General features: G+C 40.5%; 1 pseudogene; it reads right to left on the reverse strand.

Annotated features, from left to right (window-relative positions):
* Positions 1-10,590, reverse strand: part of LOC120224974 — a 32,191-nt pseudogene extending 21,601 nt beyond the window's left edge.
* Between the last annotated feature and the right edge of the window lie 6,656 nt (positions 10,591-17,246).

The raw sequence follows: 17,246 nt of genomic DNA on the forward strand, positions 1-17,246 counted from the left end.
GCAGAAAGAACATTTTGAAAACGAATGTTTGAAAATATTTCTTGTTTTCATGGATTTTAAAAAGCTTTATGAGTATACCCATACAAAATTGTTATGTCTCACACTTGAATGAAAACATGAAAATAAAATTATCTAACCCATTGAAAAGATTTCCAAATGGGCGTTTCAGTAAAATTCTGTTCTACTGTTTGTTATGCAGATAATATGCACTACAAACCACTCCAGAAATAGGCGGCTTAAAATAATGTAATACTGTCTCTTACAGTTTTGGGCACAGGCAGGCTCAACTGGATGGTTCTCACTTGGGGATCTCTCACACAGCTGCAGTCACAAGGTGAGTGGGGCTCAAATCACCTGAAGATTCTCTCATTCATGTGTCTGGTATCTGGGCAAGGGTAGCTGGAAGTGTTGGGAGCTGGCCAAGCATCTCTTTCCATCCCTGCCCACATGAATGGCCTGGGCTTCCTCACAACCTGGCAATCTCCAGGTACTTCATCTTAGGCAGTGGCTGGCATTTCCTCCAAAAGTCCAAAGTCTTCAATATGACCAAGTCTCAGAAGTCAGGCAACTTTTGAGGCATTGGTTAAGTGTCTGGCTTTGGCTCAAGTCATGATTTCACAGTCCAGTGTGTGAGTTCATGCTGACAGTTCAGAGCCTGCTTCAGATTTTGTGTCTCCCTCTCTCTCTGCCCCTCCCCTGCTCAGGGTCTCTCTCTCAAAAACTAAACATTAAAAAAATAAAAATAAAAAGAATTCAGACAGCTTCATTTTAACAATGCCTCATTGACTAAAGCAGTCACACATTAGCCAAGATTCAAGAGAATGGGAGAACAGACTCCACCTGTCAGAAAGGAAACAACTTGGATTTTGTAGGAGGGAAGGAGTTGATGGCGGCCATACTGGAGACAAGCTACCAACATACACACAAACGTGAAACATTCTGATTACTTCCTAAGGAGAACAGAGAAAATGGACATTTACCAGTCACAGTTTAGGGAAAGACTATGATAATTGGTGGATGAGATTTAAAAATTCATATCATGATTTAGTCAGTATAGTCAAGCATGTACTTCTTCCCTCTGAGTCTCTCTTTGTGGGATAACATTTTCAGCTGTGACAGTCAATAAACTGAACCTAAGTTTTGAATGACTGTATCATAAACTATAGAGTCAAATATTTTTAGAAAGGGAGCATATTCCCTCACTTATTCTCATAAAAATATTACTATTAAGAATAGTTTTATTAAAAGAAAATATTTTGACTGTTAATAAATATTACAAAATAAATATTATAAAATAGCTTATATCATTTCTTTTAACTTCTATTTTTGTATATAGTTTAGTAGATAATATGTCCATACAGTTACACATTTGAGAGAGACAGCCTCCTGTTGTGCTAAGAACATAGATTCTGGATCGAGTGCCCAGATATGAATCCTGGTTCCACTGTGTGACCTTGGACAAGTTACTCGACCTCTCTGTACCTCAGTTTTCTCAACTCTAAGTAGAAGCAGTGATAGTACCCATGTCCTAGGTATGAGGACTGAGTTAATATAGATCCAAGCATGTAATATTTAGCTATCACTATTACTACTTAGCAGTATCTTTTAAAATAAAAACATCCAGTCCATTTGACCAAATGATTCTAAATCTTGGTATAGCTATGGAGAAATACTCATGTGCACAAAGAACAGCTTTTACAGGGATATCCATAGAAGCATCATTTGTAGTAGGGAAAAACGGAAACTGTATAAATGCATATGTGAAGAGTTAACAGAAGGTGGAATATAGACACAATGGAATACTTCACAGTGGTTCCAAAGAGAGAAGGCTAATTTACATGTATTGACATGGAAACATCAATGTTTAACACCAAGGCATGAAGTTAAAAATCAAGTTATGGAATAGTTGGGCATGATATAATTCCATATATGGAAAAGACAAACTATAAAATTAAAACATATGCTTCTATATCTAGAGCTTTATATAGTGTAAATATTTGTATTTATAAATATTTGTATGTTTATGTATGGACATAAAAAAGGTCTAGAAGGATCTATGCTACACTGAGCTTACAAAAGTGTGGGTGGAAGAGGACTATGGGTTGTTCCCCATTTTAGAAATGTCTCATAAGAATGCATCAGTATAATGATTGCATAACTTAAGATACATTGCATAAAAAAGAGTGTCAGACAGGCTCTTGGGTGGCTCAGTCAGTTGGGCCATGTCAATTGTGATTTTGAGCTCCACGTCAGTCTCTGTGCTGACAGCTCAGAGCCTGGATCCTGCTTTGGATTCTGTCTCCCTTTCTCTCTGGCCCTTCCCCACTCACATTCTATCTCTGTCTCTTCTCAAAAATAAACATTAAAAAATTTTTAATAAAAAAAAAGAGTCTCAGAGACACCTATCTAGATTGTGGCAGCAAAGTGCATTGAACTTGATAATTAGTTACATAATTGTGGTCAGAATGGGGAAAACAAGCAGATGGGTTTTAGGTGTTATTTATTCTTAGAGAGTACATTTCACCCATTAACTTCAATATGGTAAAAAAATTTTTCCTTCATTTATAAAGTTAACAAGTGATAGAGAAAGATTTTTTGAAAACATTCATGTAGTTAGCATCACAAGCAGAATATCCAAGAATTCATGCATTTTGTTCCTTTCAAAACTCATCATGGATGATAGTTTATGAAGTAAAAAAAAAAAAAAAAAGCATTATTGATTATCACACCCATGGCGAGAGGTTGCATTTGCTACTCTAAGTATTCCACTCACTTCCTTGAGGAAAGAAAGCAGTATGGTAGATTATTAAATTTATATCATATTATTCCTAAATGCGAATCACTTTTCAAAAGTCCTGAGTGTAATCTTGTCTTGATATATAACTTTACTACATGCCTTGAAGCCATTGGCAGGTCTCCAAAGAGACCAAACAGAACTTCAAATGTTATTTCAGATCACTGAAGGAACAGGGGAAATGAGATTGATCTTGCTTTAAATGACTGGAGCCGGGCTCCGCATGGGCTAGTCTTTTCTGCCTTATTTTGGGGGCTGTGCTTTGCTGATGAAGCGGTGTCACCCGGATTCAAAAGCTGAGCTAAGCCAAGAGGCTTTGTCAATGGAACAAAGAGGGAAAAGGGGTGCCCTCCAACAGCTGTCTGCTTGTGTCAGCCCAGTTACAGCCGGGAACAGCTGTGCCCAGGCCCACATGTGTCCCCGTGGGAAAACCAGCTCAGAACTAACAGGAAGAAAAGTGACTCCTCTGATTTCAGAAAAGCAACTCGATCCCCTTATGGAAAGTGATGGCCTTTGCAGTTTTTGCTAAGGGTTAGAGAGAGTCTAAGGTGAGACCCCATCCTCAGACTCTGCCCTTTAGGGGGCAGAGCGGCCCTGATGAAAACCAAAACAAAACTCCTAAGCCAGGGAAGGAGGTCCCTCCACGTGGCAGGTGCCCAAGGGCTGACTGTGGTAAGGTTTTGCTTGGGTGCTTGGAAAATGGGAAGGAAGAGAACTTTCTCGCTTTGCCTGAGTTCCACATGAAACCATAAACACGGACCTGGAGAGCTGGGAGCTGGGTGAATGGTCATCACCAGCTTATGGTATTTTCAAAAGGAAATCTTTTTAAAACCCACAGGGAAACACCGTGTGACGAACAGAAAGCAGTGAGGGGCTTGGAGTGAAGAGGCAAGTTTTGAGGCCCCAGTGACCCAGGCCATAGAGAAAAATGTTTGTAAGCAAAATACTTTCACCCTCCCCAGTACCTGTGGTGATCCAGGGGCTCTGCTTCCCCATAGGGATGATGGGAGGCATGTGACTAACACAGCCTGAGATGGAACAGTATCCCTGCTAATATTTAAGCCACCTTAATGGAAAAGCTGAGTAGGTTTACTGGGTCCAGACATAAAGGGACCTCTATGATACAGCCCTGAAATTGGACATTAGGACTATTTCTGGGTTGGTGTATGTGTGTGTTTAATTGTTTTTAGTTTAGTTTATTTTTTTTCAAACAGGCAATGCATTCACATGGTTCAATAACCAGAACATATTAGTAGGCATCTAGTAAGACTGTCTTCCATTTTCCCGGCCCCTGCTTTTCCCCATGCACAGCCACTTCCTGTTCAGTATCCTTTCAGATTCTTTTATGCAAACACATACACATGAATATGGATTATTGCTTTCCTTTTGTTCACTTAATGGTAGTAAGTTATAGAGAGTTCTCATTCTTGCCCTCCCTGCCCCCCACTTTTTCTTTTTACAGTTTTATAACCTCCCATTGTATGGACCTGTAAGGGTTAATTAAACTAGTAGCCTGTGGATGGACCTTAAATTATTTCTAGTCTTCAGTGATTATACAGTATAACAAAGAATAACATTGTCATTTCATCCATATACAAGTTTTTTGTATAATAGATTTCCACAAGTAGAATTACAGGGCCAAATGGCATGTGGATTTTAGAGATGTGGCCAATATTCTAGATGCCCTTAACCCATCTACAATAATTTCCCACATTCTCACCAATAAAGTATATTCACACTTGGGAGTTTTGCCACCTTGACAGATGAAAACTAGTATCTCACTATAGTTTTATTTTTTATTTTTCTTATTGTGAGTGAGGTTGAATGTCTCACTCATTTGTATTGTATTTCCTTTTCTGTAAACTGTTGTATGCATAAAATCCTGTCCATATCTTTTGCTTATATTTGTGTTGGGTTGTTGGTCTTTTCTCATGAATTTCTGCTATTGAGTCTATCCATTGATTTTTTTTAAGCTTTTCATTTTCATTCCAGTATAGTTAACATGCAATGTTACATTAGTTTTGGGGCACACTATAGTGATTCAACACTTCCATATATTATCCGGTGTTCATCACGAGTGCACTCTTTAATCCCTATCACCTATTTTCCCCTCCCTGAAGCCCACCTCCCATCTGGTAACCATCAGATTGTTCTCTATACTTAAGAGTTTGCTTTTTGGTTTCTCTGTCTCTCTTTTTCCTTTGTTCATTTGTTTTGTTGCTTAAATTCTACATATGAGTGAAATCATATGGTATTTTTCTTTCTTTGACTTATTTCGCTTAGCATTGTACTCTCTAGCTCCATCCATGTTGTTGTAAATTTATCCAGTGATTTGTTTTTTACATTTGGTAACTACATTTTTCATTTTTAGAACTTTTCAGTGTTTCTTCATTACATTTTCTACTTATTTGCTGTGACTTTCTATCTTTTCATTTGTTTCAAGCATTCATAATTACTTTATAATTAAAACATTTGTATGATAACTGCTTTAGAATTCTCATCAGAGGGGCACCTGGGTGGCTTAGTCGGTTAAGCGTCCAACTTTCGCTTAGGTCATGATCTCGCGGTTCGTGGGCTCGAGCCCCGCGTCGGGCTCTGTGCTGACTGCCAGCTCAGAGCCTGGAGCCTGTTTCGGTCTGTGACTCCCTCTCTCTCTGACCCTCCCCTGCTCACGCTCTCTCTCTCTCTCCTAGAAATAAATAAAACATTAAAAAAAAAAAAAAGAATTCTCATCAGAGTACAATATCTGTGTCATCTCAATGTTGATGTCTGTCAATTACATTTTTTAAATTGAGGTTTTTATGGTTCTCAGTGTCATGAGATTTTGGATTGTGTTCTAGACATTAGGAGGAGTATGTGAGTCTGATTCTTACTTAAATATTTTATTTTAGCAGACAGTCAATCTGTTTAAGTTGACAATGCATATCTTGGTCCTCTTTGTGGGCTGTGGTTCAAATGTCAATGTCAAAGCTTTGGCAGTATTGTTATGGCATGCCCCACTGTGCATTAAATCCAGAGGCTACCTGGAAGGCAGGTGATGTTTCAGATCAGTATTCAGTTTTTCTGTACTTTTAAACCATCACTGTGTATTTCTTGTCTGTTTTATGTACAGGTCACTGAGAGCTCCACACAGGATTTCATAATCATTTTTAGAAGCTCACTCCATTTACTTCTCTCCTCCACATGATCCACTTCATTGTACTCTAGTTAGGAAAGGAGGTATATCTCTTTGTTGCAGGAGGAGGGATGGCTACTTAGGTTCTACCCACTGCTCCTACCTGGAGCACCTGGTAAGGAGCGAAGAGACAAGACTTTTTACTTTTTTTCTTTACTTTGATTTTTTTTTTATTTTGGGGGGGACTCTTTGACTACAGAAGGGAAATATGCAGATATGTTTAATATTTTTTGCCCTGAAAAACACAGATACTTTGTATTTTGATCCTTTGGCTACAGAAAGAAGACTTTTCCTGGGCTTTTAAAAATCTACAGATTTTCAAAATGATGTTTCTGGGTGGTCTTCTCCAGAGCTCAAGCTGCCATATACAGGAAGTGAAAAATTTAACAAAATAAAACAAACAGACAAGCAAACAAAACCCAGGGACTCACTATTGGATGGGTCCTTAAGCCTGAAGGACCCTGGCCAATCTATCTTCTTTCCTGTAACTTCTGAGTCTTCTTTCAGTTGCTTTATGAATTTTGTCCTGGCTATTTTGATGTCATCACTGGGAAAGATAGGGTGGAATGTCCTATTCTAACTAGTCTGGCGCCTAACCTAGAACCTCATTCTATCTGGTTGTGGAGATCTACTCACCTTTGAAAAAACAATAGCCCAGAATCTATTCTTTACCTTCCCTACCTCACTAGTCCCTGAAAACCCCTGCAGGTCATTTCCCTGAATCTGAGTCATTCAGTTAGGATTGTAGTCACAGACACTTTCTGATCCCATCTCTCTGTCGGCAAGGACTGTGGGGTCTCCTAACTCCAGTTCCACATGTCTTCCACCCAGGTGAGTTGAAGGCTTTCAAGCCTGTGTAAACTAAGGTACCCCCATAAACCATGGCTATTTAGGTAGTAACTCTTGGATCAGTACCATGTTTATCTACTGAGGGTAAATATCAATGTTCAGAGCCAATCGGTTAAGTCCATAAGGAGGAAATACTTGCATAGCCACCTCATAATATGCAAAGTCCTCTCCCACTAAGTCTTCAAATTTCACATTATTCCACCTCTTCTAAAATCCTGCTCTGAAATTATGCTCCCACATGCTTCCAGTCAAGGAAAGGGACCCATCCCTGAGCCAGCTGAGCCCTACTTTTTTCCTGCCAGTGCTCTAGGTCGCACCCTACAGGACTTAATTATGTTCTCAGTAAAGGGTCATAGCTTGAAGTCCTTTCTGTTTTTCCCTAGATTCTTTTCCCTTTTACTCACATCTCTTCCTTTTTAACAAACAAATAAACAAACAAAACCAGCATGTAAACAATGATAGCAACAGGAACAGCAATCAAGCAAAACCTTTTTTCACACTACTATTCCTCTCAGGCTACCCCCACTTCTCTTTTTCTTTTCAGCCAAGTTTCTTTCTTTTTAAAAAGTAATTTATTCCTGGAGATCCGACAAGATGGCAGAGAAGTAGGGAGCTCCGTGCATTTCGCTTGCACCCATCTCTCAAACAGAGAAGGCCTGAAGTCATAGGACACTGAGCCACAGGAGTTTGGAAAGAGAAAGAGACAGAGTACACTGGGAAGGAAAACTCAAACGTGCGTGAGTACGAACATGGGAAGATAAAAGTGGAATGGGACCCAGAGATGTGGAGGGAGGGGAGGGAATGTGGCTTGCGTGCAGCTGTGGTGAGTGATAAACCTGTGAGCAGTGGTGAGCTGCCGTGAGTCCAGGAGAAAGGAAAGAGAAGCTGAGATTGCTCATAGAACCATCCCTGGAGAAGAGAAAAACCTCGGCTTGGAAAGAGAGTGTTTTTTAGTTCTGGTTGGGGTGCTGACTTTGAACTAGGTGCCCCCAGTCTCAGAAGGCACCAGGAAAAACTGCCTTGCAGTGCTCCTGGCACCATCCCTTGCAACACCTCGGCTTGGAAAGAGAGTGTTTTTTAGTTCTGGCTGGGGTGCTGACTTTGAACTAGGTGCCCTGGTCCCAAAAGTCACCAAAAAACCCTGCACTGCAGCGCTCCCGGCACCATCCCTGGCAGCGGTGGCCCAGTGATGCGCTGGCGGCACCTGCAGCGCATGGTGGTGGCGCGCGGACTCTGCGGGCCTAAAGTTGCTGGGTTCCTGAATGCACTCGGGTTGTATCGCTGCTTGACCCCGGCGGGTCTGAGGCTGCGACACTTCCCCCACCCTCCACTCAACCACCGGCAGCAGGGAAGCAGTGACCTGTGGGAGTGTTTAGGGCAGTATAAACAAAGCCCTCAGACTGGGACCTGGAAACAAGGTGGGGTGCAGGGCATAGAACTCAATTCACCTTGGCTACATCCTCAGCACAGGGAGATCAGACCCAAAGAAGTGATTTGCAACGCTTGGTTGAGAAGGGACTGGGGCGATGCCATTCTTCTCCCCACAACGACCAAGGTGGGGCCTCAGAGATGGCCAGCAGACACAGTGGAGGCGAGACCTGCCTACACCAAACCACTCCCATCCCCTCCAGAGTGCTGTTTTGTTGTTGTTTTTGTTGTTATTTTTACCTGAGCCTGGGTTTGCAGGCTTATTGGTTTTGTCCGTGCGTTTGTGTACCTTTGTTCCCTCTGTGGTTGTCTGTTTTCTTTTTCCAGGGCTGCCTCAAGAAACAAGCCAAACTACACCTGGTGGAGAGTCCCATATACCGCTACTAGTAGGTAAACAAAATAATCAAACGCTCAACAGAAGAAACCAAGAGACACCATTCAAAGAATACTTCCTGAACAGACAGTCCCTGAACAGTCAAAGAGTCCTCTTTAACACAGCAGAACTCGCAACGGCAGAGTGTACAACAAGCTTTGAAAATTAACAAGAGACAGAAAGCTAACCAAAATGATGAAACAGAAGAACTCTTCTCAAAAGAAATTTGGAAGAAATGAAAGCTAAAGAACTGCTCAAAACAGATATAAGCAACATAACTGAACATGAATTTAGAACAATAATCATAAAATTAATCACTGGGCTTGAAAAAAGCATGGAAGACATCAGAGAAACTATGGCTACAAACACTATGGAGCTTAAAAATAGTTATGATGAATTTAAAAATGAGATAAATGAGATACATAATAAACTGGAGGCGTCCAATGCACAGATTGAAGAGGCAGAAAGGAGAATATGTGATTTAGAAGATACAATTACAAAAAAAGAAGAAACTGAGAAAAAGAGAGATAACCTGATCAAGGAACATGAAAGAAGAGTTTGAGGGCTCAGCAATACAATCAAAAGAACAATATCCATATCATAGGAATCCCAGAAAAGGAAGAGAGATGGAAAGGTGCTGAAGTAGTCCTGGAACAAATTATAGTAGAGAACTTCCCCAACCTGGGGAGGGGAGTAGATGTTGAAATTCAAGAGGCACAGAGAACTCCCCTCAGTGTAACTTGAATCGATCTTCTGCATGATATATCATAGTGAAACTGGCAAAATATAAGGACAAAGAGAGAATTCTGAAAGCAGCTAGGGAGAAAAGGGCCCTAACATACAAAGGGAACCTATCAGAGTGGTGACAGACCTATCTACTGAACTTAGCAGGCCAGAAAGGAATGACAGATCTTCAATGTGATGAACAGAAAAATTATGCAGCCAAGAATCCTCTATCCAGCAAGCCTGTCATTCAGAATAGGAGGAGAGATGAAAGTCTTTCCAAATAAACAAAAATTGAAACAATATGTCACCACTAAACCAGCCCTACAAAAAATCCTGAGGGGGACTCTTGAGGGAAATGTTGCAAGGAACACAAGATACCAGAGACACCACCACAAGCATGAATTCCACAAAGACACAATGACTCTAAAACCATATATTTTAATAATAACCCTGAATGTAAATGGTCTGAATATTACAATTAAAGACATAGGGTAGCAGAATGGATAAAAATCCAAAATCCATTGATTTGCTGTCTACAAGAAACTCATTTTACACTGGAAGACACCTTCAGGTTAAAAGTAAGGGGATGGAGATCTTGGGGGCAAGATGGCGGAGAAGTAAGGAGCTAAGTACTTGCACTCGTGCCCATACCTCACACGGATAAGATCTGAAGTCATTGGAAACCTTATGAAACCTGAGAGATTGGGAGAAAAAGGACGCAGAATCCACTGAGAAAGCCTTCTAACGTGAGTGTGAACTGGGGAAGACAAAATTGGGCCTGGATCGGAGACTCCAGGGTCAGAGGCGATCCCCCTCTGTGGGGAGTAAGAGGGGAAAAAGAGAGTCTGAAACAGAAAAACCTCCGCTCGGGGAAAAACCTCTGCTCGGGGCATTGAAAGACCATGCACGCCAAAAACCTGCATGCCAGGTCCCCTCGCGCCAACTGGTCCCGGAGGGGCTGAGCTCACAGACTGCTTCTTTGTGCTTGCTCCTGGCTGGCTGGACTTCTAGAGTAGCGGCGTGCCTGTGGCCATTGTCCTCCCGGCGGGCTTGGGCCCCTGGAAGAGCTGCGCTTGGACACCAGGCATCCGTGCTCTTGGCTGGCTGGAACTCTAGAGGGAAGGCAAAGAGCTAAAAAATGGGAGATTTGCCCATGAGTTCATGTTTCGGGTGACGAGACATAGAGGGACCTATTTTCCTCACCCCAGCGGGCTCCGCGCACCCGGCTGGCAAGCCCCTGGCCATGATCGCCAGCCCAACCCAGAGAAGGAAGCAGCAATTCTCACTCCACCCCCAGAGCTAGGCAGGAGGCCTGGAATTGACCTGAGGGGATTGCCTGGGAAGTTGTGTCTAAGGCAATTTCAGAGGGGCGCGGACTGGGATTTGGAGACTGGGACTGGCCTGGGTTGAAAAGTAAGGGGATGGAGAAATATATATCATGCTACTGGAAGTCAAAAGAAAGCTGGAGTAACTATACTTATATCAGACAAACTGTACGTTAAAGTAAAGACAGTAACAGGGCGCCTGGGTGGCTTAGTCGGTTAAGCATCCGACTTTCACTTAGATCATGATCTCGCGGTTCGTGGGTTCGAGCCCCGCGTCGGGCTCTGTGCTGACTGCCAGCTCAGAGCCTGGAGCCTATGTCAGAGTCTGTATCTCCCTCTCTCTCTGGCCCTCCCCTGCTCACGCTGTCTCTCTCTCTCCTAGAAATAAATAAAAATATTTAAAAAAAAAAGTAAAGACAGTAACAAGGGATGAAGAAAGGCATTATATAATAATTACAGGTCTATCCATCAGGAAGAACTAGCAATTATAACCGTCTACGCACCGAATATGTGAGTATCTAAATATTTAAAACAATTCATCACAAACAGAAACAAGCTTATAGATAAGAATGTGCTAATAGCAGGGGGCTTTAATACTCCACTTAGAGCAATGGATAGATCAACCAGACAGAAAATCACCAAAGAAACAATAGACTTGAATGACACATTGAACCAGATGGATCTGGCAGATATATTTAGAACTCTACATCTTGAGGCATTGGAATTCACTTTCTTCTCAAGTATGCATGGCACATTCTCCAAGATAGATCACATACTGGGACATAAAGCAACCCTCAATAAATATAAAAGAATTGAGATCATACCATGCACACTTTCAGATCACAATGCTATGAAACTTGAAATCACTCACAGGAAGAAGTCTGGAAAACATCCAAAAACATGGAGGTTAAAGAACACCCTACTAAAGAATGAATGGACCAATCAGGCATATGAGAAGAAACTTAAAAAATATATGGAAAAAAAATGAAAATGAAAATACAACAATCCAAACTCTATGGGATGAGGCAAAGGCAGTCCTAAGAGGAAAGTACATTGCACTCCAGGCCTATTTCAAGAAATTAGAAAAAGTGCAAGTGCAAAATCTAACAGCTCACTTAAAGGAACTAGAAGGAGAGCAACAAGAGCACCCCAAACCCAGTAGTAGAAGAGAAATAATAAAAATCAGAGCAGAAATAAACAATATAGAAACCAAAGAAATAGTTGAACAGGTCATTGAACCAAGAGTTGGTTTTTTGAAAAAATAAACAAAATTGACAAACCTCTAGCCAGACTTCTCAAAGAGAAAAGAAAGAGCACTCAAATAGACAAAATCATGAATGAAAATGGACTGATTACAACCAACCCCTCAGAAATGCAAGCAATTATCAGGGAATACTATGAAAAATTATATGCCAACAAATTGGACAATTTAGAAGAAATGGACAAATTCCTAAACACACACTCACTACCAAAATTCACACGGGAAGAGATAGAATAGACCCATAACTAGTGAAGAAATCGAATCAGCTATCACAAATCTCCCAACAAATAAGGTTCCTGTACCAGATGGCTTCCCTGGGGAATTCTACCAGACATTTAAAACAGATTTAATACCCATTCTTCTCAAGCTATTCCAAAAATACAAATCAAAGGAAAACTTCCAGACTCATTTTATGAAGCCAGCATCACTCTGATTCCCAAGCCAGACAGAGATCCAGCAAAAAAAAAAGAGAACCACAGGCCAATATCCTTGATGAATACAGATGTAAAAATCCTCAACAAGATCCTTGCAAATCTAATCCAACAGCACTTAAAAAGAATTATCCACCAAGATCAAGTGGGATTCATTCCTGGGCTACAGGGCTGGTTCAATATTCACAAATCAACTAATGTGATACATCGCATCAACAAAGAAAAGATAAAAACCATCTGATCCTGTCGATAGATGCAGAAAAGGCGTTTGACAAAATACAGCATCGCTTCTTAATAAAGACCCTCGAGAAAGTCGGGATAGAAGGAACTTACTTAAACATCATAAAAGTCATCTATGAGAAGCCCTCAGCTAACATCATCCTCAACAGGGAAAAACTGAGACCTTTCCCCCTGAGATCAGGAGCACAAGTATGTCCACTCTCACCACTGTTGTTTAACATAGTGCTGGAAGTCCTAGCATCAACAATCAGACACAAAACGAAATTAAAGGCATCAGAATTGGCAAAGAACAAGTCAAACTCTCACTTTTCGCAGAGGACATGATACTCTACATAGAAAACCTGAGAGACTCCACCAGAAGCCTACTAGAGCTGATCAATGAATTCAGCAAAGTTACAGGACACAAAATCAACATACAGAAATCGGTTGCATTTTTATACACCAACAATGAAGCAACAGAAAGAGAAATCAAGAAACTGATCCCATTCACAATTGCACAAAAAAACATAAAATACCTAAGAATAAACCTAACCAAAGATATAAGAGATCTATATGATGAAAACTATAGAAAACTTATGAAGGAAATTGAAGAAGACAAAAAGAAATGGGAAACATTCCATGCTCATGGATCAGAAGAGTAAATATAGTTGAAATGTCATTACTACCCAAAGCACTCTACGCATTCAGTGTAATCCCAATCAAAATTGCACCAGCATTCTTTTCAAAACTAGAACAAACTACCCTAAAATTTGTATGGAACCACAAAAGACCCTGAATAGCCAAAGTAATATTGAAGAGAAAACCAAAACGGGAGGCATCCAGACTTTAGCTTCTACTACGAAGCTGTCATTATCAAGACAGTACGGTATTGGCACAAAAACAGACACATAGACCAATGGAATAGAATTGAGAACTCAGAATTGGACCCACAAATGTACAGCCAACTAATCTTTGACGAAGCAGGAAAGAGTATCAATGGAAAAAAAGACAGCTTCTTTAACAGATGGTGCTGGGAGAACTGGACAGCAACATGCAGAAGAATGAAACTAGATCATTTTCTCATACCATACACAAAAGTAACTCAAAATGGATAAAGGACTTGAATGTGAGACAGGAAACCATCAAAACCCTAGAGAAGAAAGCCAGAAACAACCCTCTTTACCTCAACCCCAGCAATCTCCTACTTAACACATCCCCAAAGGCAAGGGAATTAAGAACAAAAATGGACTATTGGGACCTCATCAAGATCAAAAGCTTCTGCACGGCAAAGGAAACAATCCATAAAACAGACAACCGACTGAATGGGAAAAGATAGTTGCAAATGACATATCAGAAAAAGGGCTAGTATCCAAATCTATAAGGAACTCACCAAACTCCACACCGAAAAAATAAACAATTCAGTGAAGAAATGGGCAGAAGACATGAACAGACACTTCTCCAAAGAGGACATCCAGATGGCCAACAGACACATGCTGTGATACTCAGCATCCCTCCTCATCAGGGAAATACAAATCAAAACCACACTGAGATACCACCTCACTCCAGTCAGAGTGGCTAAAATGAGCAAATCAGAGGACCCTAGATGCTGGTGAGGAAATGGAGAAATGGGCACCCTCCTACACTGTTGGTGGGAATGTAAACTGGTGCAGCCCCTCTGCAAAACAGTATTGAGATTCCTCAAAAAATTAACCATAGAACTTCCCTATGACCCAACAATAGCACTGCTAGGAATTTACCCAAGGGATACAGGAGTGTTGATGCATAGGGGCACATGAACCCCGATGTTCATAGCAGCACTCTCAACAATAGCCAAAACATGGAAAGAGCCTAAGTGTCCATCAATGGACGAATGGATCAATAATTGTGGTTTATCTATACAATGGAATACTACATGACAATGAGAAAGAATGAAATTTGTCCATGTGTAGCAACATGGATGGAACTTGAGGATGTTATGCTGAGCGAAATAAGTGAGGCAGAGGACAGCGACCATATGTTTGCACATATAGGAGGAGTAGGAGGACCTTAATGGAGGACCATGGGGGAGGAGAAGGGGAAGAATAGTTGGGGAGAAGGAGGGTGGGAAACCATGAGAGACTCTTGAATGCTGAGAACAAACTGAGGGCAGATGGGGGTGGGGGGAGGGGAAGGGCGGTGAAGGGCATGGAGGAGGGCACTTGTGGGGATGAGCACTGAGTGTTATATGGAAACCAACTTGACAATAAACTATTTTAAAAAAAAAGAAATGTTAAATCCCATGACTGCTTTCTAAAAATGTAGATTGTTTAAGCATGTTTGGATTTGCTATAAAAATCCTAAACTAAAAAATAAATTTGAGCAATCCACTGGAAAAAAAAAAGTAATTTATTCCTTAAAAAAATACTTTTATTTATTTCTCAGTTTTATTAAGTTATTATTGTCTTACATCACTGCATATGTTTTTTATTTTTAGTTTATTTATTATTATTACTGCATATGTTTAAGATACATAGCATAACTGTTTGACATACATGTTATGAAATGGTCACTGCTATAAGCTTAGTTGACATCCATCATTTCATATAGATACAATAAAAAAAGAAAGCAAAAAAAGGAAACAAAAATATTTTTTCTTGTAATGAGAACTGTTAGGATTTACTCCCTTAACAACTTCCCTGCATATCATACAATGTTGTTAATTACAGTCATCATACTGCGCATTTATATCCCTAGTACTTATTTGTTTTGTAACTGGAAATTTGTGCTTTGTGACTATCTTCCTCCAGTTACCCCCTCCCTATTTCTGCCTCTGGTAGCCATAAATCAGATCCCGTTTTCTATGAGCTTATTTTTCTGTTTGTTTGTTTGTTTGTTTTGTTTTAGATTCCACACATAAGTGAAATCATACAGTATTTGTCTTTCTCTGACTTATTTAACTTAGCATAATGCCCTCAAGGTCCACCCATGTTGTTGCGAATGGCAGGATTTCTTTATTTCTTTATATCTTGCTGAGTTTCTTAAAAGAACAATCTGTGAGTTTTCCTATCCCACTTCCCAGCTTTTCTAAACACCTACCACACCATTAAAAATTCCCCCATCAAGGTCCCCAGAAACCTGAATATTGCCAATTCCAGTGAGAACATCCACCCTCACCCCCCCACCCGTCTTTCTCAAAACTCTCAATTTTTGAGCTTCTGTGACCCTCCTGTCTTCTTCTCAACTCTCTCACAGTTCTTGGTCTCCTTACTGGATATCTCAGCAGCCCAACCCTTCAACATGAATTATGATAATGATTATATCAATAGCAACCATCTGCCATTTTTAGTGAGCTCTTATAACAAGTTCTAGGCCAGGTACTTGGAATGCCTTATTATGTTAAATATCATATATTAAAAACTCACATCAAAATCCATTGTGGAAATGTGGACACTGAGAAATTTCAGGTATTTGCCCAAGTTCATGCAAGTTATTCAATGACAAAGAATGTAGGTGTAAGTTTTCTCAAGCTGTGCATCCTTGGCCAATTTCTCAGTTCACTTCATATTCTCTCCTTGAATTATTTACTTCACACTAATGGTCTTTAATGAGCGACATCTATGAAGAGTTTTTTTCACTGGGTTTCGAACTCCCAGCCAAGCTTCCTTCTGAACTTGTCATTCTGGATGACACTAGAAACCTTTAATTCACCCTGTGTCTATCCTTTCTCATCATATTCCTTTCTCCACCACACATGATTGTCCTTCAGTATTCTAGGTCTTTGGAATCAGGAGAGCCAGCCTCCACCCACTGCACAAGAGACACAGAGCACTTTTGACTCTTCCCCTCTTATTTACACATCATTTATTGTGAAGTCTATTAGTTCTGCTTCCTGTTTCTAGAATATTGCTTTTCTTTCTTAGCCTTAACTGGTACCCTCAGACCCAGGGCTGTCATCTCTCCTTTTGATTATGGCAATGGATTCCTACCAGGTCTCCTTACTTCCATTTTATCTCTTTTAAGTCAATAGCTATACTCCAAAAGTTTTTCTGCTCTAAAATATAAAAATGACAATTCTGGTTATCTGTTGCTATGTAACAAACAAGAAATTTAGAAATAAAAAAATATTATCTCTCAAATTCTGTGAGTTAATGGAGGCAGTTCTCATCTGAGGTGTCTCATGAAGCTGTATTTAGATGGTAGCTGGGGTTGGAGACTAGCTAAGTCATTCATGATGGCAACCCACATGATGGTGTTTGGCTGGGAGCTCAGCTAGGGTGATTGAGTGGAGCACCTATATGTGGCATTTCACTATGGTTTAGGTTTCTGACAGCATGAGTTTGCTTCTGAAGTGTCAAGTCTCAAGCATGAATGTTCCAAGAGACTAGGCAGAAGCTGTAAGGCTTCTTGAGACTTTCCCTTGGAATGTTGCTTCTGTTACCTTCTTTTAGTCAAGCAGTTGCTTAGGCCAGCCCAAGGTGCATGGGGAGGGAAGTAGACCCTGCCTTTTAATGTGATGAGCACCACACATGTACAAGGAAGGAGACCATTGAGGTGGTTATTGTGGAGATTATTTACCTCAATAATCATATCATTTTTATGTGTTTAACTCTTTCATTGCTCCTCAGTTTCTAGAAGATGAAGTGCAAGCTCCCTAGAACAGCATGTATAGACTTTCCTGGGCTTGAA

This window comes from Hyaena hyaena, unplaced genomic scaffold, assembly GCF_003009895.1.
Source record: "Hyaena hyaena isolate Hyena2069 unplaced genomic scaffold, ASM300989v1 scaffold_1293, whole genome shotgun sequence".
NCBI classification, from domain to species: Eukaryota; Metazoa; Chordata; class Mammalia; order Carnivora; family Hyaenidae; genus Hyaena; species Hyaena hyaena.